Consider the following 24,605-nt stretch of genomic DNA (forward strand, 5'->3'; position numbering starts at 1 on the left):
GTCCGTGACTGCTGTGGTGGACCGCCTTGCCCTGAAACCTTCCCCTTCGTGATGAAGACAGGTGATAGGACCGAAGGATACACTGAGGCCCCCATAGAAAGCATGCGGCAAGTAAAGGAGGCCTTGTGGGCAGACATGGGCAACTGGAAATACCCGCTTAAACGCTCATCTTCATAAATCAGTGCGGGACCACCACGTCTGAAGACCAAAAGGCAGTTTGTCTTATTGGGAGAGATGCTGGGGGAATTGATGATACTGGCATCCTATTGTGACATTGTCACTGAGTCTCTGTGTGGCTCTGGACTCATCCCTTCCCTGGGCCTGAGTTTCCCATCTGTTCACCGAAGGGATAGATAAGAGCAGTGTTTCTCAATAAGAATCATTGGTGAGATTTTTTTTCAAAACAGATTCCAGTATTCTTTTTCATGGGTTGAATTGTGTCTTCTCAAAACATATGTTCATGTCCCAACCACCTGAACCTCAGAACGTGACTTTATTTGGAAATAGGGTCATTGCCCATGTAATTAGTTAGATGAGGTCACAGTGGAGTAGGGAAGGCCCTTAGTCCTAGACGATGGTATCTTTTTGAGAAGAAAAGACACAGATACGTGAAGGGAAAACACGGTGTGATGATGGAGACTGAGACTGAGGCTCAGCATCTGTGAGCTGATGAATGGCAAGGATTGATGGCAACTACAGGAATCTAGGAAGAGAAGAGGAAGGATTCTCATTTATAGTTTTTAGAGGCAGCACGGCCCTACCCACACCTTGATTTCAGACTTCTAGGCTTCAGAATTGTGAGACAATACATTCTTGTTTTTTGAAGCCACCTGTTTGTGGCACTTAGCTCCACCAGCCCTAGGAAATGAATATATCTTGTTTCTAATCTTGCTGAGTAAAAAAGTCAGGGTAGGGACTGGTGGAAACACACGGTTATAAAAAGCTCCCTAGAAAAATCTGGTGAACATCATGGCTCATAAACATTGAATTACGTGCCTTCCCAACTCTTAAATTCTTTGATTCATGTGGAAGTCTGATTCCAGCTTCTGGCACTCAAGATACGCAATGGAAACAACGAACTAGGAAAGAGTTGCTTTTTCTAGAACTAGGAAAGAAGGCGAAGCTGCCCTATGTTCTGTGGCAGAACAATGGAGTCATGCCAATAGTGAAAAAAGAGGAAGAGCCTCAAGGTGCTGCTGAGACCATCAATCCATTCTCTTTCTAGGCTCACTTCACATCCCTCCAAACCTAAGCTACTTAAAAGGAAAAGCTGATGAGAACCACCAGTGAGTCAGGGATCCCTCTGAGTGGCCGATAAAAGCCATAAACATTCTTGCCAGAAGTATGCCTACACTTTCACAGAGCTCCAGACACCCTGATCCCCATCTGCTGACTTCCCAGAAATCTATGAATACCCTGCCAAGAATCCCTGGGTGCTATAATTTGACAAAGTCCTAGCCTAGCCCAAAGGTGCTAACCTAAAACCTTCAGAGGGAAAACAGGGCAGTGATGGCCACTCTTTTCTGCTTCTTTCTTCTCAGTCTTTAGGAGGAGGAGCTCTTTAATCCATCATACGTGTATCCATTGCCCATCTACTCTGTGTCATAGCACCTCTGCTCTTACATGCTAAATATTTGAAATATAGTGAGGGATCTCTACTCTCAAGGCACTAATCTTCTAGTAAGACCACCCCTAAGTAGATGAGTAACACAGGAAAGTCCGGGAAGTACTGGCTGTAGAGACTTCTGAGACAAACTGGAACCCTGGGATATGAAGGAGTCAACCGTGGAAAATTGGGGGTAAGAGAAATGCGGGCAGGAAGAACTTTGGGCACATATCCCCTAAAGTAGGAGAAAGCTCGGCGAGCATGAGGTACAGAGAGAAGGCCAGTGGGGCTCCTGCACAGTGAGGTGGGGGTGCTATTTGAGAGGTGAGGTGAGAGAGGTCAGCAGATGTCAGATCAGGCTCAACTTCCGGGCCATGGAAGGCTTCTGGATTTCATTTTAAGCATGATGAGAAGCCGGGAGTGGGGCATAGGGAGACGGGGGAAGTTTTAAATAGCAGAACAAGGCGATTTGATTTACATTTTAAGGAGAAGGAGTGACTTTCTAAGGTTTTCGATGTGGACATTCTAGAAGGAAACAGCCTCCTGTCCTTCCATTATTGCTGTCAACGTGGGCAGAACATCAGTGTAACTAAACACAGTACTGTACTGCAGTGACAAGCTATGATCTCTCGCAGATGTGCAGCGGGGGAAGGAAAAGAGAGGAGGACGCTGTCTGCATGCCAACGTCAAACTGAGCGGCTGCCCAAGCCCCCGGGCTCCCTGTGAAATGCATAAACTACCTTTGTTATTTCTAAAGAGTTATCTGTTGAAACATCTTTAGGCAAAACCTGTCATGAGACATCTCTCCAAACTCACACTCGATCTCAGCTGCGCCCCCCCCATTAAGATGTTGACACACGCAACATCAAAGTCAGAGATGCCCTACCAAGCGGCACTGCCAAGGTACCAGCAAGCTGCTCTGAATACAGATAGTGGTAGGAACCTAGTCAGTGGAGGGCAGCTCTCGCCCCCTCCCTTCTCCTCTCCCTGAATCCAAATTTCAGTCTCTAATGAGATGTCACAGCCTGAGCTGGCTTCTCTGTGGCTGACCCCCCGGAAACCGGGACCAGACTATAATATCAATGAGATGAACACATGCATTTGAGTAGAAGGCTGCAAAATACAAAGTATAGTCTCACCCATGATCCTGTTGGACCCTCATGTCTTTTCTAGAAGAGCTGGGTGGGTATTTTTAGCCATTTCACCCACAGAGAAGCTTGGCCCCAGGGCAGGCCAAGACCAGAAGGCTCACACCTGGACATCAGGGTCCCACCCCAAAACTCATGTCCATCCCAGTGAACTTGGCTGCCTCTGAGCTACATCACATTTTAGGCTCAAATTGGACAAGATAATGTGTCTAGCTGCCAAGCTGTATAGAAGGCCAATGCAGCCAGTGCAGTGCTTTAAAGATGCCTCCTATGAACCAGTCCTCCTGGGTGTGAGGACTGGCTGTGTGAGCTCAGGCCAATTACACAATCCCCCTCTGTTCCATTTAACTCATCTGTAAAATGTGGGAATAAAAGTTTCTACTCTGTTCAGTTGTTGTGAGAGATAGGTGAGATAAAGCAGCCTCTTCTGGGAAATGACCAGTTCTGATGTGGTGACATGGATGGCGATGATGATGATGATAGCAGCAAAAACCAGCTTTTAGTGGGCACTTACTAAATGCTGGGTCCTTTCCTATTCTTTATAGGTGCTTCTCTTATCTGGTTGCATAGTGCCTGTTGTTATGTTGGGTCCTCAATATGCATCTACTTTGTTGACTGATAAACTTTTGGAGATAATGTTCTAGGGCAGATAAAACTCTTGAGTTACTGGAGGTGAAGTTAGGAGTTTGGGAGAAGGAGGTGGTTCCAGGAAAATCATAGAAAATTTGTCTTTTTCCATAGAGGGTGTCCATATCTGAAACTAAGGAGACATCGTGCATTCCATGAGCCAAAATATAGGAGCCTTTGATATTACAAAGGACTCAATGTATAATCAAAATGGCCAAATATATCCTATCCAGTTGGAAAGAACTCAAAGATTCACTTTGTCTAAACCCCTGACAATGATGATAGTAACAAATAGTTGGTAATACACACACACACACACACACACACAAGTGTGTGTATATAGCCCCTTGCTACTTTTCTCAAAGCAAGAGAGGAGAGCAAGAGAGGCCTAGGGCAAATGCATGTCTGGCCCAAGGTCAGCGCCAAGGTCCCAGAGACCTCCTTAGAATCTAAAAGAGAAAACTCTCTTCATGTGACAGTCTCTAGGTCCATCCGCGTCTCTACAAATGGCGCATATAATCAATTCACTTTGCTGTACAGCAGAAACTAACACAACATTGTAAAGCAATTATATCCCATTGAAAATTTAAAAAATAAAAAACTCTCAGCTTACTGAAGAGCTGTTCCCAGTCCTATCCCCTCTTTGGCCATGCAGCAAACTGCAGACTGCTGGGGTTTCTTTTGTCTTCCCCAGCCACTGCAGCCCCCAGCTTATATATGGGGTTGACAGGCAGGGTGGCGGGAACTTTAATAGGTACTTGAGCAGGTGGTAGGAAGGTTACTTGCCCATGTGTGCTCCTGCTCGAGTTCCAGTTTCTCTGTGTGCAGAATCGGGGAAGAGGGCTAGACTGTATGGATCAGAGGTTCTGTAAAGTCTCACAATGCTCTAATTCCGATTTATTTAGGGTCTCAGTTTTCTCTCCTAAGCCTCCCAGGGGAGCTGAGGGGTTTCGACACTGTGCTGGTCCAGAATTTAGACTCTGTGACCTGGTTTCACCTCTTCTATCACTCACATACGACCTTGAGGCAAACCACTTAAGTGCTTCATGGCCCTTTCCCCAATTAGAACACTCCCACTCTGCCTCTGCGCCTGACTGTGAGCTAAATTAAAACAATAGATAGAAAAAAATGCTTTGAGAAAAGAAGCAAAGGGCTATATATACACACGTGTGTATATATATCTATATGCATTACTAATCATTTGTCATTATCATCATTGTCGGTATTATTCTTCACAAGTCCTTCATAGGGGATTTATGACTGATGGGGACAAGCTCCCACCTGCTGCAGAAGGAGAGGTTAGAAAGTGTCCAGTTCTAAGCATACACTTGCTAACCTGAATCCCAATCCTGTCTATCATATTCTCTCTGGATATTTTTATTTCTTAGGGTTAAATAGCAAACTTGAGTCTAGTTGATGTGTCCCAGGTCAAAAATAGAGAATAAGTTGGTGCTGTGGAATAAAGAAACTAAATCTTGACTCTAATAAACAAGTGAACAGAAATATAAAGTGCTTTTTATGGGGATGGGATTTTCAAGGCATTTGTAGCCGATTATCTTACCTGTTCTTGTGAAGAAGTCTGGGCTTTGGGAAAATGATGATGTTGATAAGACCTTACATATGTGTGACATGTTTTATGGCTTATAATGTGTGTTCATATTGTTATTGAACAATTCAAATCAATTCAACATTGATCCAACTGTCCTTGGAGCCATGTATTATGATGAACATTATATATGATTCCTCAACAACCTCTTGGAAGGGCACGGTGATGGGAGTTTTTCGTTTGTTTTTTTTTTTTTTTTTTTTTACTCCATTTTTAGGAGAATAAAGGAAGTCAGAGATACTGAGTAATTGGGCCGAAGTCAGATTCTTAAAACAGAGATTACATCATGTGCTGCTTCTACTTAGAACCTTTCAGTGGCTTCTCATACACACGAAATAAAACCTGAACTTCTCTCCATGGTCCCTTGCTCTGCCTTGCTTGGTCCCGTCTCTGTCTTCCCAATGTAATCTATTGCTAGCTCCCTTGCTAAAAATGCTCCAGCTACCTGGTTGCCCCTCAGTTCCTCAAACTTTACCACTAAACTTTTTCCTATCACAGAACCGTTGCACAAACTGTTTCCTCTGACTTGAATGCATTTTCCCTCAATTTTTTTTTGTAGAGCTAATTTCCCCTCCAATTTTTCCATCCCTTCTTAGCCTCTAAGACAGGCCTTATATATCATCACCCCATGATTGCATGTATAACATTTAGATACGTATTTGTTCAGTGTGTGTGTTTTCTGTGTCTGTCTTACCCATTAGAACTAAGGTCCATGAAGTCAAGCGCCGTGTTCCTTTTATTCATGTTTGTCTTCCCAGAGATTGGCTGAGCCTGCTACAGAGGAGGAACTCAGTATGCAATACATGAATGAGTGAATGAATGATGTTTATAAACTTTGGATCTCAAACCCAGGTCTACTGATTTGTAGTCTGCTGGTCCTTCTCTTTTTTCCGCATGATATCCCTGCAGCCCAGTCATCATTACCCTCAACTCTGTGCCATAGGTTGGGAATGGCAAGAATTCTCTGTTTCTTATATGAGGGGAACTGCAGATACACTCAGAGAAGGAAATGGCAACCCACTCCAGTATTCTTGCCTGGAGAATCCCATGGGCAGAGGAGCCTGGTGGGCTGCCGTCTATGGTATCACACAGAGTCGGACACGACTGAAGTGACTTAGCAGCAGCAGCAGCAGGTACACTATCATGCATCATGCTAAAGGGGATAGTCTCTTGCACAAATAGCCTTCGTTGTTAAATGCTTTGTTTCACAGGAAATTTACTAGATTTCCTATATCACAGAATTACAGCAGACAGACCTAGTGCCCATCCCCATTTGACAGACTCCAAGGTAGGCCACAGGTAAATGGCTGCAGGGCAGGCCTGCCTTCTGTGCTCTGGGATTTCTGCTGAATCTGGGATTATCATAGAGGAAAATGATAGTTTGGTGGATATTTGGAGAAGCTATCAATTCAGTCCCCTTCCTCTCGCATCTATCCTTCCAACCATCCATCCATCCATCTGGTATTTATTGAGACTATGCATCAGGCAACCCGGGCAACTACTAGTGACCTTCCTAAAGCACAGACAACCTAAAATGCTCTGGGGGCTTACTGTGAGGGATACAGGTAGCGATATAAATACCATTCCTTACAAACTGTAAAGTCTAGAACACATAGAAGGAGTTATAATTATTAGTAGTACAATTTAGCAACCAGAGAGCAAGGCGGAGAGGGAACATACTATAATTAAAGTCTAAGGTGGCTGCTCACTTGTGGAATTATTTGGATATAGTCTTTACTTTTTTTTGACAATTAATATATTATACAAAAGTTTAATAAAAGAAAAGTTTCTATGATGTGACTTGTTTCAGTGAATAGTCCCCATTCTTTCTCAGGGAACCAGTTCAGAAAAGTAAAATAGAAAGCACTGTTGAAAGGAGGTGTCAAGGATTGGAACATTATTTAAAATGAAAGTACAGAATCCAAAGCGTTAAGAAACATCCAAGAAAGTGTAGTGGGACATTTGCTCAGGCTACTGCCTCCTTTCTCGTTTGCAAATGCAATGCAGGTGTTGAAGACTCTGCTGCTCCCTAATCTCTCCCAGGAAGCATTTTCTAACCTCCTCAGGATTCTTAGAGATTTTCCTCCTCTCTCTAAATTCTTATAATGTATATAAAATAGGTCCAAAAAATTCATACGTCCTCCCATACCTCTTGGTTTCTTTTTTCTTCTCATTTGGCTCAAATTAACTCTGCTCAGCAGATACTGTCCTCGTCATCTCTGTCTTAATGATGAGAAGAATGAGGCTCACAGAATTGAAGTGAGTATCAAGGTTAGGTGACTAGTGAGTGTTGGCAGTGTATATCTGTGGCGGATTCATTTTGATATTTGGCAAAACTAATACAGTTATGTAAAGTTTAAAAATAAAATAAAATTAAAAAAAAAAAAAAAAGTAGGTCTTCAGACTCCTAGTCTATTTCTCTTGACAGCACAACTCTCTGTATCTGAATCAGGATGTTGGCTTGATTTGAATCAGGAACAGCAGTTGGTGTCTGGATGAACATATAATTCTTCCCCTAGTGCTAGTGGTTTATATTAAGACCTGATGTATACAAGTCACCAAAGCTGCACAAATCCAACATTCCTTTGTCTAACTGTGTATCTAAGGTACCTGATGTCCCTCATGCTCAAGGAGAATCCTAAATTTGCTTCTGACATTACTCTGCAATGGGCCAGAAAGCAGAGTATCCTTATGCTTCTTGGGAAGGTGTGCAGTCATTGGATCCAGGTCATGGGAAACTTGGTAATACTGTGTTGGAGTTCAGTTCTCATTCCGAGTTCTAGTCCCAGCTCTGCTGAGATTCCCAGGTGGCTATGGCAAAGCCCCGGAGCCTTTTCAGGACCCTGTTTCTTATTAGTTGCACAACAGATTTTGGAAGCTGTCTAAATGGTCTCCTTTAGACAGGATGTTCAATGACTTTTTGCTGATGTTCAATGACTTTTCTCACACTTTTGGGCTTCCCAGACTCTCAAGGGGTCAATTTCCAAATCTGGAGTTCTGGATTGTGGATCTCTTGAATTTTCTACCCTTTGTGCATCCTAAAAATGGTAAACAGCATTACTAAACAGAGAGTGTACAAATTGTGTTTTATTTCCCTACACAAAATCATCTGTTAGGGACCAGAAACCAGGCTATAAAGAGTTAAGCGGGTAGGCTACCAATATTTAACACCTGGTTGAGGCTTTCATGGTCTTTTAGCCTGTACCTGGGGTTGGGGTATGGGCCAGCTCCCCAGGTGGTTTAAGTATATTCTCCTTTTTAAAACAGCTCTCTCTCTGTCTGTCTCTCTTTCATCTCAACTTCCAAGGGAGCTCTGTGCATAGCACTACTGAGCTGAGGAAGATAAGGCCCAAGAGGCCATCCCAAGATTAAATAGAGTCTCCTTGTGATGTAGAAGCCTGAAAATGCCAGCTCTAAATCAACATGAATTCTCCATTTAATTTGAATCAATGGGTTTTATGAGTCTGTTTCCCTTTCAATTTATCAGTCAGATCTCCTGTCTCTTCCCCCACTCCCCTTCTCTCAATCTCGCCCTCACTCCCCCTTATTTCAGTGTTTCAGTGTTGTGCAGGCAGAAATCTTATACTCTGGCAAGCCTGAAAGGGGCCTTAGGGATTGTCTAGACCAAGCTCTAGGTTCCACTGTAGGGAAACTGAGACCAAATAATGGGAAGAGATTTGTTCAAGGCCATCTACCTCAAAGAACTAGAACCCCTTTCTCCTCTCATTCCCAACTATATTATATTTCTCCTACATCATTTCTCCTTTGTTTTCCCTCACACAAAGGCTTTTGTTTACTTCAATTGTTTAATCTCTCTTTCTATCATTAGATAGATAATCAGTCACCCCCTTCAGGGATTCCTATCACAACAGCCCATAGCAATTTCAATTAGTCAGAGATCAGGTCCCAAGATTCTTACCCTGAAACAATTTCCCTGATTAGCTTTAGGGAGAAACAGAAATCTCTGTCCCTCCTTCCCTCCTTCTGTTTCTCATACATACCCGAGATATAGACATCAAGACGGCTTTTATCAGAATTAAAAAGAGGCTTGCCATTCAGCCTATTCTCTTGGAAAAAAGATATTGATTGTTGGGAAAAAAAAAAAAAAAAAACAAACAAAACCCTTACCTACTTCTTTGGACACCCAAATTCAATTCAATTACTGGCCATTGAGCATTTTTTTCCTATAACATAGCTGGATATTTTTCATTTTTACTATTTTTAAGGATAAAAGTATAAACACCACAAACTAGAATTGATATAAGTTGCAGTTTGCCAAGCCTTTAAACAATCTCCTCTCTCCACACCATAGCAGAGGGTAAAGTAGGTGTCACAGTCATGCCCTTCTTGCTGGTGAAATAACTGAGTCTCAGAGACATTCAACAGCTTTCCCAATCTTATCAAGCTATCACAATATCAGTTCTGAAACTCAAATTGAAGTCTCCTGTTCTGTTCCCAGACCCCAGTTACTATCACCTCTCTGCACATCCCTTTTTCTTTCTTCCACTGGATCACCAGGGAAGTCCCACATCACTTTTTCCTGAATGATTTTATTTTAAGACAGCTTGGTATTTGGGGAGAACTCAGGTACTAGAAGAAGAAGACCTGGGTTTTAGGTCCCTCGCCAGACAGATGAGTTCTTCCGCTGTCCATGGCCGCCCAGCTTGTCTCTTCTTTGCTTCTGTTGCATACTCACGGAAGCTTGGACTAGGACAGAATGTTCGTCTGGCTGATTTCTTGCCTTGGACTCCAGAGCACTTGGCACATGTCACCATAGTAATAGTAATTCTCATATTATCCTCTCATGTGCATTACCTGTCTCCCTGGTTACACCTGGAATCCCTTGAGTTATATCAACTGCCTCTGACTCACCTTTAGATATCTAGTGGATGGGACAAAGTCTGGCACTTAGTACGTCTTCATAGTATGTTTACTAAACGAACCAAGATGCCAGTCCAGTACTCTTCAGTTGACATGAGAGATGATTTCCCTACAAATCTCATAGGGAGCTCATGGCAGAACTGGAACCAAATCCCTCATCTCCAGATTTTTCCTGTGTACTTCTATGCATAGAGAGGAAAATGATGATTTTATTGTCACTATTAATGACTGCAGCTACCATATATCAGATGCTGACTGAATGCCTAGCACTGTGTTTGGTGCTTTCCTATTTGATCCTCCCAATAATTCCAGGAGGAGGTTTATGCCCATTTCCCAAGTGACAAAACTGATACATATATATGTATGCTGCTGCTGCTGCTGGTAAGTCGCTTCAGTCGTGTCTGACTCTGTTGGACCCCATGGACTGCAGCCTACCAGGCTTCTCCGTCTCTGGGATTCTCCAGGCAAGAACACTGGAGTGGATTGCCATTTCCTTCTCCAATGCATGAAAGTGGAAAGTGAAAGTGAAGTCGGTCAGTCGTGTCTGACTCTTAGCGACCCCATGGACTGCAGCCTACCAGGCTCCTCCATCCATGGGATTTTCCAGGCAACAGTACTGAAGTGGGGTGCCATTGCCTTCTCCCATATATATGTACATATATGTATTAATTTAACACATATGTATCAGCTTATCTACATATATATTTATCAGAGAAAACATACATATATATGTTATAGAAAACTAATTATTAGAGAAATTAATTTCTCTAATTATTATTAGAGAAAAAATATATAAGTATATTGCTTTAGGTCAAAATTAGATTTCTTCTCACCTTGCATATTCCCTCCAGGCAGACCCCTACCCCCAACATAAAAAACAAAATAAAAGTACTGGGACAGAGGCCAGAAAGGCTTCTTCCTGTGTGAATTCAACACGGAGATTCCTGGCATCCTCAACAGTAGCTGTCCTGGCCAGGCAGGAAAACATGAAGGAGGAGATGTGCTCATTAGCTGCTAACTTCAGACCTCTTAGGTCTCCTTTATTTTGGCTGTCACTCAAAGTGGCCTTATTTTTCTCCAGGCCTCTTGTGAGCATCTCCTGCTGGTGCTTATTTGTTTGTCTGAAAGGCCAGACTCTCTGGGATAGGCTCGTTAAGAAGACATCCCCTTTTGCGAGGGAGTGGGAGAATGGCAGGGACATGGGGGCTCCTGCAGGCCTCCCTCTTGCCGTGCCAACATGACAACAGTGGGCGCTCAGTCTCCAGCCAACCAAAAGCCAAGCCAGGCAACGTGTATTCTGCTGGAGCCCAGCTGTGAGGGAAAATAAACGGCCTCACAGCTCTGGCCGCCCTCTCACCTCTGCCACAGAATCTTCCCCTGACCTTTGCATCCCATGGTGGTCCTGTCTTCTTTGGATCCCATCAGTACCATGAAACCATGCCATCTGAGGCAGACAACTGCAGATGTTTCTAGTTAGGAGGGAACGACCGTAGAGATCGTTGAAACTAAGTATGGCAACACCCTGGCATTTGTGCCGGCCACCCCCTGAGTTCCCATCAGTGGCAGACAGCTCTAATCAATTGTGGCGCTTTCTTTCCTGCTCAGCTTGAATGGTGCCTCAGAATCGTTCTCAAAAAAGCACTTTGGACAGAAGAGAAAAGTAACTCTCCCATTCAGGATAAAAGGCATAGAAGAGGCTAAAAGAGAAGCCCCTTGCTTGCCAATCCAATGCTCTTTTCCACTGTATCATTTTTGATGACAGCCTCTTATGGGATCATCTCATATGAATATGGGCTTCCCTGGAAGCTCAGCTGGTAAAGAATCTGCCTGCAATTCAGGAGACCCCAGTTCAATTCCTGGTTTGGGAAGATCCCCTGGAGAAGGGATAGGCTACCATACTCCAGTATTCTTGGGCTTCCCTGGTGGCTCAGCTGGTAAAGAATCCACCTGCAATGTGGGAGACCTGGGTTTGATCCCTGGGTTGGGAAGATGCCCCGGAGAAGGGAATGGCTGCCTATTCCAGTATTCTGACCTGGAGAATTCCATGGACTGTATAGTTCATGGAGTCGCAAAGAGTCGGACACTACTGAGCGACTTTCACTTTTGCTTTCATATGAATGTGCTTCCCAGGTGGCACTAGTGGTAAAGAACCCACCTGCCAATGCATGAGATGTGGGTTTGATCCATGGGTCAGGAAGACGCCCTGGAGAAGGAAAAGACAACCCACTCCAGTGTTCTTGCCTGGAAAATTCCATGGACAGGGGAGCTTGGCGGGCTACAGTCCATGGGGTCGCGAAGAGTCGGACACAACTGAGTGACTAAACACACACACACACACATGAATCAACTTTAATATTACCAGAAATTTTCAGCCTCTTGAAGGTGGAGCCTGGGTCATTCGTTAATCTCTTAAGTAGTCACTATGCTGAGTAATACTCAGGCTACTTAGTTGACAAGAGAAGTGAGTAGACTCTAGATACCCGGTGTATGGAGGACACACTTGAAAATTTCAAAAAAGGATTTATAGGAACCACCTTGGATTAGACAGTTACATATTACTCAACCAGTCTCTGGATGAAATACATTAGAGGACCACCAGGGCACTTAGAATATTTCTAGGTGTCTTATTGGATCCCACCCAAGAACAATCGGTTATGAAAAGCCCAAAAGACGTTTATGTGAGTTAGTTTCTTCCTACAATGGCAACTTCTCAAATTTTTCACGTAAGTAGCTTAAAAGCAGAGGAGAATAATGGCCGGGATGGCCTCCAGGAGGCAAAGTTCCAAGCAACACATGGGAAGCAAGACATTACTTTGAAATATGTATTATCTTGAAAATGCATATGGGTTTGGATTCTGCTCCAGAATATAGCAATAGTTATTCTGATAAAAAATTTTTTCTCCCAATTTTTAAAATTAGTCTGATACTTTCAGTAGAAGTAGTATGTTTATACCAGGACTTCAGGTGCTCCTTACACACAGGTCAGCAAAAACGACCCATGAGACAAATCCACCCCAATACCTGTTTTTATATGACCTGTGAGCCAGAAATGTTTTTTTTATAACTTAAAGTGGTTAAAAAAATAAAAAAGAATATTTAGTGACACATGGAAATTATATACTATTTAAATTTCAGTGTCTATAAAAGACATTTCATTTGAATGTATTTGTTTATGCATTGTCTGTGGCTGCTTCCATGCTGTAATGGTAGAATTCAGTAGCTGTGACAGACACAAAGCCTAAAATACTTACTGTCTGCACTTTTACAGAAAACAAAAAAAATCACACTTCTGAATTGGTCTGTCTCTGGCTACCCCATGACCATACATGCCCCTATGATGGGAAAATGTAGTATGTAAGTCAGTGGCTCTCCACTGGGGGCATTTTTGCCTTCTAGGGCTCACTCGGAAGTATACAGAGATGTTTTGGTTGTCATGAGTGGAGGAAGTGGAGGAGGATGTCATACAGGTATCTCATAATGATCAGAGACCAGGGATGCTACTGAGCATCCTTTGGCCAAAAAAAGAGCCCCTGGAACAAACATTTATCCAGTACAAAATGTCAGCAGTGCTGAGACTGAGAGACTGTGGTATAAACCATGTAATATTAAAGGCTGACTTCCACTTCTATCTTTCATTTCTGTCCTTATCTCCATTAAACCCCCAAATGACTCTTGATATTAGTACATTTGAGGGGATTGCTCCTTCAGGCCTGGGAGAAGAACACTCCATAAATGTTTCTGAAGGATAGGAAGACTTCTAATTTTATTTGAGTGTAGGAATTCTTAATTAATATGTAAACATAATGATGATTGATTTTTATGAAGCACTGCATACTGGGCAGTGGGCCAGGTATTTTACATTTATCCTCTTATTTAGTCATTATTTCTGCCTTGTGGGGTTAATTGTCATTATGACACCCATTATGCAGATAAGGAAATTGAGGCTCAGAAATTGAGGCCAGTGGTCACAAAGCTACTACGAAGTAGAGCAGTAATTTGTTCCTAAACAATCTGATACCAGACATTTAACTGTTTACTTTCATACCATGAACTTCCTAGAATACTCATTGTCTCTTCATTTCCCGTCTTTGATGTGGGCAGAACAATTTGTTCATCCTGCATCCCTACCATGATGCACAAGAAAATAATTGCCACCCAAAGCCTAGCCTGTAAGACACTGTCCTTAGCACATATGTCCTTTGCTATAAAACGGCTTTGTAAATTCAAATTCTTTGAACCACTTAGAAACTAGTGGGTCAGCAAAACTCTGTTAACTGCACGATCAATTTCCAGAGGCTTCTTACAGGAAATACATGAGTCTGTTGATGCACTGAGATGCTAGTCAGTTAGCATCTGAATAGTTTCTTATTTCTTTCTCAGGTATAATCAGAATTGAACATCATTATTAAAGGGATAACTTTGAAGAAAAAGTAGACGGGTGTTTGAAGCAGTGAACCTCAAAGGCAGAGGATGCTGCTCCCAATTTTGGCAAACCTGTTTTAGAATAGAAATGGCAAATATCTCTCTTTAAATGAATCAGTATGGATTGTCAGATAGGGCCATGTTGATAGTTGAGTAAAAGTGTGGACTCCTGAAATAGATCATCTGGATTCAAATATCAAACTTTGTCTACTTACCATCAACCTGTAAGGCTGCAATGAGCCTATTAACTGCATTTTAGTCCTGGATTCATGAAACCTGAACTCCAGTCTCAGCTCCGGAACAAACATTGTGATCCTGGGCAAGTTAGATCACTTGTCTGTGCCTCCATGTCCCTAGGTATTACAAGGGAATGGTGGCACTTCCCCTATATCTCTTTGGTTTTAGGAGGTTCATAGGAGCTAGTATATACACAATGAAGGTTATCAGTAGGTGTGTCTCCTTATGGGGATCTTTACCAATGTCCAGGAATAGGAAAACTAACTGATTCTACTGTACCACCACATTTTATATAAGGGACTTGAGCATCCATAGATTTTGGTATCTACAGGAGTCCTGGATCCAATCTCCCACATATACTGATGGAAAACTATATACAAAAAGCTAATAATATGCTGAGCTAAGTGAATAACCAACACAGTTGCCAACAGCCTCAAGAGAGAAGTGCTAAGCAGACACAAAGCTGTAGCAAAATACAAAGTTAGGGTTAACGTTACCAGCATTTTGTATCTGGCTGACCAGGTCAGCTGGGACAGTCCAACTGGGGCTCTACACCTGACACAGCCCTCAGAGCAGCTGGCCTTGAGGGCCACGAAGGGAGGTGGGAAAGGATACCTGTTGTTCTGACACCAAGAATAGAGATTTGCTCCACAGAATACAGTGGCTCTTGAAATAAACATTCACAGTTTTTATTTGGCTTGAAATTCTGGACTGTCTCCAATGCTTACCGCCTTGCTGATCAGAGGCTGCCTACCCATGGCTGATTTTATAAACAACGCTGTTTGCATAATTACTAAACTGTACTATGAACCCTTAGAGGAAAAAATTTAGTAGGAATGATGTGCTTGTAATTCTGGGCATTACTCTACAACTTCATCAGATTCGGAAGCAAAATACTTACTGATTACCTACTATGTGCTCAGTGCCTTGTCAGATGCTGAATATGGAAGAGGGATAAAGATGCAACCTGTTCTCTATGAGTTTATGATCTAGTTGTGAGACATAGACTTCTACCTGAAATTATAATGCTGAAGTGCCACAGGACCTCAGAACATGGGGAAGGCAACAGAAACCTGGGTAGATGTGGCAATCATGATAGAAGTGGGACTTCAGCAGAGCCCTGAATACTGTAGAAAAGATGGGAAAGGGCATTCCAGAAGATGAACAGAGTCATGGACAGAAGAGCATATATGCCACAGATTGTCTGGGAAGTGTTTTGGGATTTGAATAGAATGGCCTTCAAAGCCGGCGTTAGGATATGAATTTTACCTTGAAGTCAAGAGAAAGCCAGACGAGATTTGAAAATGAGAGCTTTAGGCAAATGGAAGGGTATAAAGGAGGTGGAGGATAAGTTTGGATCTGCAATAGTCCAGGGTCAGAGTAGAGTGGGTGACAAAGGTGGTGGCCACAGAAACGGAAAAGAAAGGATGTGTGTCCTAATCAAGGACAACTGCTTAATTTGTGACCTTGGGAGTGAAGAATTACTGAAAACAAAGGAATCAGGATCGTGTTACAATAAAAGCTTGGTGATATCATCATTAATCTTCTGACTCAGGGAAAGCCCATTAAAAACCATCTCAATTATGAAACTGCTTCTGATGATAATTTGATAAACTAGAAGAGTGCTTCCCAAGCTTTAACATGCATACAACTTGCATGGGACTTTGTTAAAATAGATTTTAATCTAGTAAGTTTGATTTGGAGCCTGAGATTCTGCATTTTAACAAGTTCCCTGGTGACACTGATGCTGCTGGTCTGTGAACTATAATTAGCAATAGACTAGAGTTTCTTTTCTTTGATCTTCATACCAATGTCAACAACCATGTTGGGACTTCTTAAATAAGGTGGATTGAGGGAATGGCTAGTTATATTAATGGTCATGTGTAATCTTCACAACAGTTAATAGGTGAGAACTGCTTAGTTTCTCTTGTTTAGTGGAAGGACAATGGACTTCCCTGGTGGTCCAGTGGTTAAGACTCTGCGCTTCCAGTATATGGGGTGTGGGTTCAATCCCTGGTCAAGGAACTAAGATCCCACATGGCCACAGTGCAGCCAAAAAATAGATGCAAAGTTTTAAAAAAAAGGGAGGACCACTAGGCTAAGAGGCAGGAAACATGACTGTTAGTCTTAGCTCTATCACTGTCTATTTTTAGGTCCTTGAACAAGAAAACATGGGACAAAAACCAAACCTGCTGCTCAGTTTCTGTATTTCAGAGCACTTGCCAAACACTGCCTACTTGTGCCCTCTCAAAATTCATGTGTTGAAACCTGTTCTCGCATGTGATGGAATTTGGAGGTGGGATCTTTGGAAAGTGATTGGGTCCTGAGAGTGGAGTCCCTCATGAGAAGGGATTACTGCCGTTCTAATAGATACCCAGGAGAACTCCCTTGCCCCTTCTGCCACATGAGGACAGAGTGAAAACATAGCCATCTATGTAACAGGAAACAAGCTCTCAACAGACACTGTACCTGCTGGTGCCTTGACCTTGAACTTCCCAACCTTCAGAAATGTGAGAAATAAATGTGAAGTCACTCAGTCTAGGGTAGTTTTGTTATAGCAGACTGAATGGACCAGGTCAGACATCGGTGCTGAGATACATGGATGTTGCTGTAACAAATATCTAAAAATGCTGAAATGGCTTTGGAACTGGGTCATGGGTAGAGGGGCTGGAAGACGGTTGAGGTGTATGCTTGAAAAAGTCTGTATTGCTGAGAATGGATTGTTGAAAGTGATTCTAGTTAGAATTTGGAGAGAGAAAAGAAGGGGTGTAGAGAAAGTCTCCATCTTCTTAGAGAATACCTGAGTAATCATGAACAGGATGTTGGTAGAAAAATGGATGGTAAAGTTCATTCTGATAAAGTCTCTGACAAAAATAAGGAAGGTGTTGCTGGAAACTAGAGGAAAGGTGTCAAGGAATTTGGCTAAATTATGTTACTGTTCTAGTGCTTTGTGGAATGTAGAACTTGCCAGCAATGAAATTGGATATTTAGCTGAAGCGTTTTCTAAGCAAAAAGTGTTGAAGGGTGTGGCTTGGCTCCTCCTGATTGCTTATAGTAAAATGCCAGAGGAGAGAAATGATTTAAGAGGGGACTCATTAAGTAAAAAAGAATTGGCACTTGAAGATTTGAAAAATTCTCAGTCCATTTATATTGCAAAAAATGAGAACACTAGAAGTATGGACAAGTGATGGTTTAATAAGGAGATTTGTATGGGTCAGCCCTCTCAGTGGAAGCTGGAAGCTATTCTCCCAGACAACAGGAGAAGAACAGAAGATGGTTCAGAAACCATCAAGGCTGCCATTCCTATAACAGGCCCAGAGAGTGAGAGCATGGGGAGGGGGTGCATAGGGTTTCAAAGGAGTGGGACCTCCTGTCCTTTTTAAGTGGGCCAGGATGCCCCTCTCCATGCCTTGGGGTTGGGGCCCCTGCAGAGAGCTGTGGAATGAGCCGTGCCTAGAAGATCCATGGGGATAAGACTGCTTCCACCTAGATTTCAAAGGATGGGCCACTGGCAGAATCAGAGGCTCATAACTTCAACCTGGAGAGCTGTTGGCATAAGACTCAAGCTCACAAGAGCCACCAGTATGGGATGCCAACAGAGAGATGCTGTGGGGCCATCCCACTGAGCCATGGGAGCGAGGTTGCCATCCCAGTGGGCCTGGAAAGTAGAACATTAAGATAAAGAGGGTTATTCTGGAGCCGTACAGAGTTTAGTGTTGTTTTCCCCATTACATTTTGGATTTACCTGGGACCCATTACTCATTATCGCTTTCTTGTTTTCTCCATTTTGGATGGTAATGCCTTTCCTCTATCTGTCTTACCACTGTGTTTTGGAACTCTTGTTTGGTTTCACTGGTTCATTGGTGGAGGGGAATTTGCTTCGGGATGAATAGTACTTTGTCAGGTGGCCCTAGTGGTAAAGAACCCACCTGCCAGTGCAGGAGACGTAAGAGATGTGGGTTCAATCCATGGGTTGGGAAGATCCCTTGGAGAATGGCATGGCAACCCACTCTAGTATCCTTGTCTGGAGAATCCCCATGGACAGAGGAGCCTGGTGGGCAACAGTCCAAGGGTCACAAAGAGTCGGACATGACTGAAGTGATTTAGCACACAAACACACATATCAGTTTTACATATTTAGATGAGACTTTGGACTTTGGACTTTTGATTCTGGAATGAATTAAGACTTTTAGGGGTGTTGGGATAGAATGAATTGAGGGGTAGGCGGGGGCAGAATGATATAGGCCGAATGTTTTTGTCTCTCCGCATTCATACATTGAGGCCTAATCCCTAATGTGAGGTATTTGGAGGTGGGGCATCTGGGGGTAATTAGGTCATGAGAGTGGAGCCCTTGTGAATGTAATTAGTGCCCTTATGAAAGAACCCTTAGAGAATTATCTACCTCACAACTTATGATGAAACAGAGAACACAACCATTTATGAATCAGAAAGTGGACTCTCACCAGACCTGAATCTGCTGGTGCTTTGGTTTTGGATTTCTCAGCCTCCAGAACTATAAGAAGTAAAACATTTGTCATTTAATCCACTCAGTCTATGGTATTTTTGTTATAGGTAGCCTGAATGGACTAAGACACCATCCCTAACACATTGCCTTTCGATTATACTTGGAATGAATCCCAGATTCCTTATAACTGTCTGCTAGGTTTGTCATAACCTCGCCCCAGCCCACCTCTCAGATTTTATATTCTACCAATCCTCTCTTTATTCACTCCACTCTAACTCAAAGCCTGGTTTTGTGTTGTCAAAATGGACAAACACATGCCCATCTTCAGACTTTTGAACTTGATCTACTACCTGTTTTGAATGGCTTTGCCTTAGAGCTTCCCATAAATTCAACTCCTTTCCCCAGGTCTCCATTTAGAAATGCCATCCTCAACCATCATCCTCAGTGGTTCTCAGCCAAGGGTAACTTTGTCTTCCAGGGAACATTAGGCAGTGTTTAGAGATATTTTTGCTTGTTACAGCTGGGTCAGGTGGCATTATTGGCAACTAGTGGGTAGAGACCAGGGGTGCTGCAAGAGATCCTGTAATTGCACAGGAAAGCCCCCCTCGCCCCTTAAAACAAATAATTATCTGGACTGAAATGCAAATAGGGTTAATTTATCTAAAGCTGCTCCCCACTTCTGACACTTGCCCCATAAAAACTTTCTATCCTATACCCCACTTTGTTTTCTTAAAAATATTCACTACTGGGGCTTCCCTGGTGGTCCAGTGGTTGAAACTCCACACTTCCACTGCAGGGGGCATGGGTTTGATCCCTGGTTGGGAAACTTTGAACATCAAAATATTCACTATTATCTAAAATTATTTAATGTATTTATTTATTTAATGTATCATCTGTTCCTCTGACTAGAAAAACAGTTTCATGATAGCAGGGACATTGTCCTACCTTGTACACTAATGTAGCCCCACTGCCTGGAACAATTCCTGACACATAGTGGGTACTCAATGAATGAATGAAGGAAGGAATGGATGAAAACAGAAGCAACATAAAATGAAACAGATGCATAAGTGACCAAAGGACATCAAAATAAACGATCAAAGAACATGTTGTGGAGTAAATGATACCACCAAGAAAAGACACAGAGTGGAAGAAAGTATTTGCAAACACGTATCTGATAAGGGACTTGTTTCAGGAATCTATAAAGACCTCAGATAATTTAACAATAAAAAGACAAGTAAGCAATTTAAAAATATGCATGGGATTTGCATTGACATTTCTCCAAAGAAGATATGCAGATAGCTACGAAGCACATAAGAAGATGTTCAACTCCATTAGTCATTAAGAAAATGCAAATCAAACCCACAGTGAGATACCATTTCAGACCCACAAGGATGACTAGAGCCCCAAAGACAGACAATAGCAAGTGTTAGTGAAGAAGTGAGGTCGCTCAGTCGTGTCCAACTCTCTGCGACCCCATGGACTGTAGCCCCCCTGGCTCCTCCGTCCAGGGGATTTTCCAGGCAAGAGTACTGGAGTGGGGTGCCATTTCCTCCTCCAGGTGTTAGTGAGGATGTAGAGAATTGAAGCCCTCTTGTGTTGCTGGTGGGAATGTAAAATAGTGCGGCCACTTTGGGACCAGTTTTTCAGTTCCTAAAAAAGTTAAGCATAGAGTTACTGTATAATATAGTAATTCCACTGCTACCCAAGGAAAATGAAAACATGTGCCCAGATAACAACTTGTACAAGCTTGTTCATATCTTCATTAGTTATAAAAGCCCCCAAAAGGGAAATAGCCAGCGTCCATCAATGGAGGGATGAATAAATGTGATACATCCATACACTGGAATAGTTTTTGACCCACCAAAGGAATGAAGTACTAATACATGCTACATCATGGATAAATCTGGAAAATATGCTCAGTGAAAAAAGTCAGTCAGAAAAAAGCACATATTGTGTGATTCTGTTGATACGAAATGTCCAGGATAGGCAAACCTATAGAGACAGAATGTAGATTTGTGTTTGCTTAGGACTGGCAACTGGGCAGGCAGTGGAGAGTGACAGCTAATGGGTACAGAACTACTATTTTTTTTTGGATGGAAATGTTCTAAAATCAGATTGTGATGATGGATACACACATTTGTGGATATGCTAAAAGACTTGGAACTCAGCATGTTAAGTGGTGAATTGTATTATATGTGACTTATGTCTTAATAAAGCTTTTAAAAGAAAAAAAGACAACCATAGAAACTGAAATGGAGAGAACTTTTATTCCTATTTGAATAGAGTACTTTTGCTGGTTTACTATTTTGGGAGAGGAGGCAATTGCTTAGAAATATAGATCTGTTGAAGTACCCTTCCTTGTTTACTGTAGATTTTTTTTTTTTTTTTTTTTTTTTGCCACAGTGCTTAGCATGTGAGATCTTAGTTCCTTGACCACGGATTGAACCCACATCCTCTGCAGTAGAAGCTCAGAGTCTTAACCGTTGGCTCACCAGGAAAATCCTTTAGTGTAGATTTCTTTTTATTGGAAGTTGCTTTGAAAAATAATGACACGAGAAATCAAAGGCAAGTCTGCTGGCAGAAAAAAGGTTAAATTAGATCATGTGACAGGAATTTCTGAACCAGTCAGTCAAAGCACTTGCTTATGTGACCATGAGTATTAGATAAGGTTACCACTAAAGTACTCAGAGACTAAAATAGGTGAGTGTCTGAGAATGCACAAGGGCTCTACATCTTTAAAAAAACTTTCTCAGCACTTATGAGTGGGATCCTGGGAAGGTTACATATCCTCAAAGTTCTGATTCAGAAAAGGGAGTGAAAATTATAACATTGGGTTCATCAAGATGTTGAGAGAATTAAGTGTGAAAATGCTTAGGCAAAGGAGGGACTCAGGTAATGTCAGTTTGGCAGTAGTGGTGAGCCTAGAACAAGGGCAAGGCTGTTGGTTGGATGATTTATTTTTAAATTTATTGTTACATACAATTTTCTAATACATTGATTTTTACACAATACATAGATACAACAAATGGGAGAAGTTATCATTTTTTATCTGTTTTTCTTTGAAGCAATGTTAGACACATATCTCCACTTTTGGTCTCCTTTAATCCTGTTTCTCTCCTTTTTTTTTTTTTTTTTTTCTGTCTTGACCATCTACTTTCTGTTGCTGACATAACTTTCCATGAGGCATCATAATATCATGGTCTCTATTACAGTTTTCTCCACACTAAGCCTTGGAGCCCAGTCGCCATGTTGTGAGGAAGCCCAGGCCACGTGGAGAGGCCATGAGTGGGAATTCCAACCAGCAGCTCCAGCAAAGACCACATGAGAAGGATGGAACTTTCAGATAATCCCAGCCTGCAGTTTTCAAGTCTTCCAGCTGAGATCTCAGATAGTATGAAACAGAGACAAGCCATCTCCATTGTGTTCTGTTTGAATGCCTAACCCACAGAACCATAAAAGATAATAAATATCATTGTAATAATCTATCACACTTTAGGGTAGTTTGTTATTCAGTGATAGGTAACTAATGCATAAAATCTGTCTGGATCCCAACCCCATGTTCCTAATCATGATGACAAAATACAGAACAAAAATACCTCTAATCAGAATTGGGTTCCCCATGAAGACCTCCCTATTAGAAAAGTCTGCATTGTTTGCAGATTCCAAGGTCCAGTCCACATGACTAGATATTCATCCTGGCAGATAGATACCAGTGCAACAACTATGTTTAGGGCATTTTCTCAAGGATTCAGTTGTTGTGATGCAGGCATCTTGAACCTTACTGTCTTTGAGTGTTGGCAAAGCTGACACTCTAGATTTGGCCACCACGAGGACCATAAATTATTCAGAGGTCACTGATAGGGCTTCCCTAGTGGCTCAGATAGTCAAGAATTTGCCTGCAGTGCAGGAGACACAGGTCAATCCTTGCATTGGGACAATCCCCTGGAGAAAGGAATGACAACCCACTCTAGTATTCTTGCCTGGAGAATTCTATTGACAGAGGAACCTGGTGGGCTACAGTGCATGGGGTCGCAAAGAATCAGAAACGACTGAGCCCTAATGCTTTCACTTTTTCTTTACACCTTGATCTGGGCACACCCTTCAACAAGCAGACACAATTTACATACATACACAAAATAGTTCCTCCATGTACTTGTTTAAAACCCAGCAGCATAAGCTTCTGTCTGTAAAAGGAGTGTACTTTGTACTCTACAAATACAAAATCTTATTAATTAGCATTTAGTGTCTTCAATAATGCTATTTATAGAATATCTGCTTTTTAAAAATTCCCTGGGATCCAAGAAAATAATGGAAAGAGAACAATTTGAGATGAAAGAGTCATTTTGCATCCCTGGCTTTTTGTTCCCCCTGAAGGGGAGAGGAAGGGAAGAATGAAGGAGTGAGAGTGACAATGAGCTTCTTTGATGCCACGCTTCTTCTTCAAGATGGACTGACTGCACATCCCAATGAAAAGTGAATTTTTAAAAATCTTTTCCACAGCCAATATTGTACATATTTGATGGAAAGAGTAGACTGACAGCAGGAGGTAGAAGCAGCAGAGAACAATGAGAAGTTAGAGTTTTGTGTTATTTCATTTTTTTCCAAACTATTCAAGACCTTGGGGCATAGATGAACCTGACTTCCTCCTTTTACCTTCTATCCTTCACTCTCCTTGCTGTAAGGAAAAGAAAGCTTTGTAAGGGGAAATAAAAAACAACAGCTGCCTCTGAGTGCTTCGAGAACAAAACAATTGGTACCTTTCATATCTTTGAAGGCTAAGCTCCATTATCTTGCATCAGAATCAGAGCAGGGGCTGGAAAATCAGCTCTCAGAGGGCACAAAGCCAGTGCTCCCTCTGTGACTGACTTAAAAGGGAACAGGCAAAGCATTGCTTTTAGGAAGGAAAAAAAGAAAAAAAGCAAGCAGGGTTCCAAGTTATTCAATTGTGTATACCTCCAGAAAGCACCCCTTTAAGGAAATGTAAATGGATATGTATGACAATAATGACATTGGGAGAGATGAAAAGTCCTGGGTTCAAGTCTCAGTCATATGTGTTACCAACCAGACATCTTGAGATTGTTTCATCCTGTCTCCTCACTTAGATCGCTTGAGTCCAATGGATGTTCACTCACTCACACTCAAGTATGCAAAAGTCAAGCAATCACACACATACAATCTTTGACTTCAGTAAGCTCACAAGTCAAAATATTTCCCTCATTTCATCACAGGGTTGTCCTAAGAATCTGATGGACTTGAAAGACATGCATGAATTTCATATTAATGCTGCAAAGGAAGGGACTGTTTTAAAATACCGTGACATGTTAAAAATGCACCTTGCAAGACCTGTTAAGTCTTGGGCATTTCACAAGGCTGGTATGGAGATCTCCAATTCTTCATCTCCATCTAAAGCCCAAAGAGGTCTTGCTGATTGTATACAGCAGGGGACCCCAGCCTCAGGGGGCCACAGACCATTGGTCTATAAGGAACTACCTGCATAGCAGCAGGTGAGCAGTGGGTGAGCAAGCAAGGCTTCATCTGTATTTATAAGTGCTCAGCATCACTCACATTACCACCTAAGCTCCACCTCTTGTCAGATCAGTGGGGGCATTGGAT

At 42.2% G+C, this 24,605-nt stretch overlaps 1 protein-coding gene across 8 annotated transcripts in view; it reads right to left on the reverse strand.

Moving 5' to 3' along the window:
* Positions 1–24,605, reverse strand: part of GRIA1 (glutamate ionotropic receptor AMPA type subunit 1) — a 349,668-nt gene that overhangs the window by 227,186 nt on the left and 97,877 nt on the right. The window lies entirely within an intron of this gene.

This window comes from Bos indicus x Bos taurus, chromosome 7 (genome assembly GCF_003369695.1).
Source record: "Bos indicus x Bos taurus breed Angus x Brahman F1 hybrid chromosome 7, Bos_hybrid_MaternalHap_v2.0, whole genome shotgun sequence".
Lineage (NCBI taxonomy): Eukaryota > Metazoa > Chordata > Mammalia > Artiodactyla > Bovidae > Bos > Bos indicus x Bos taurus.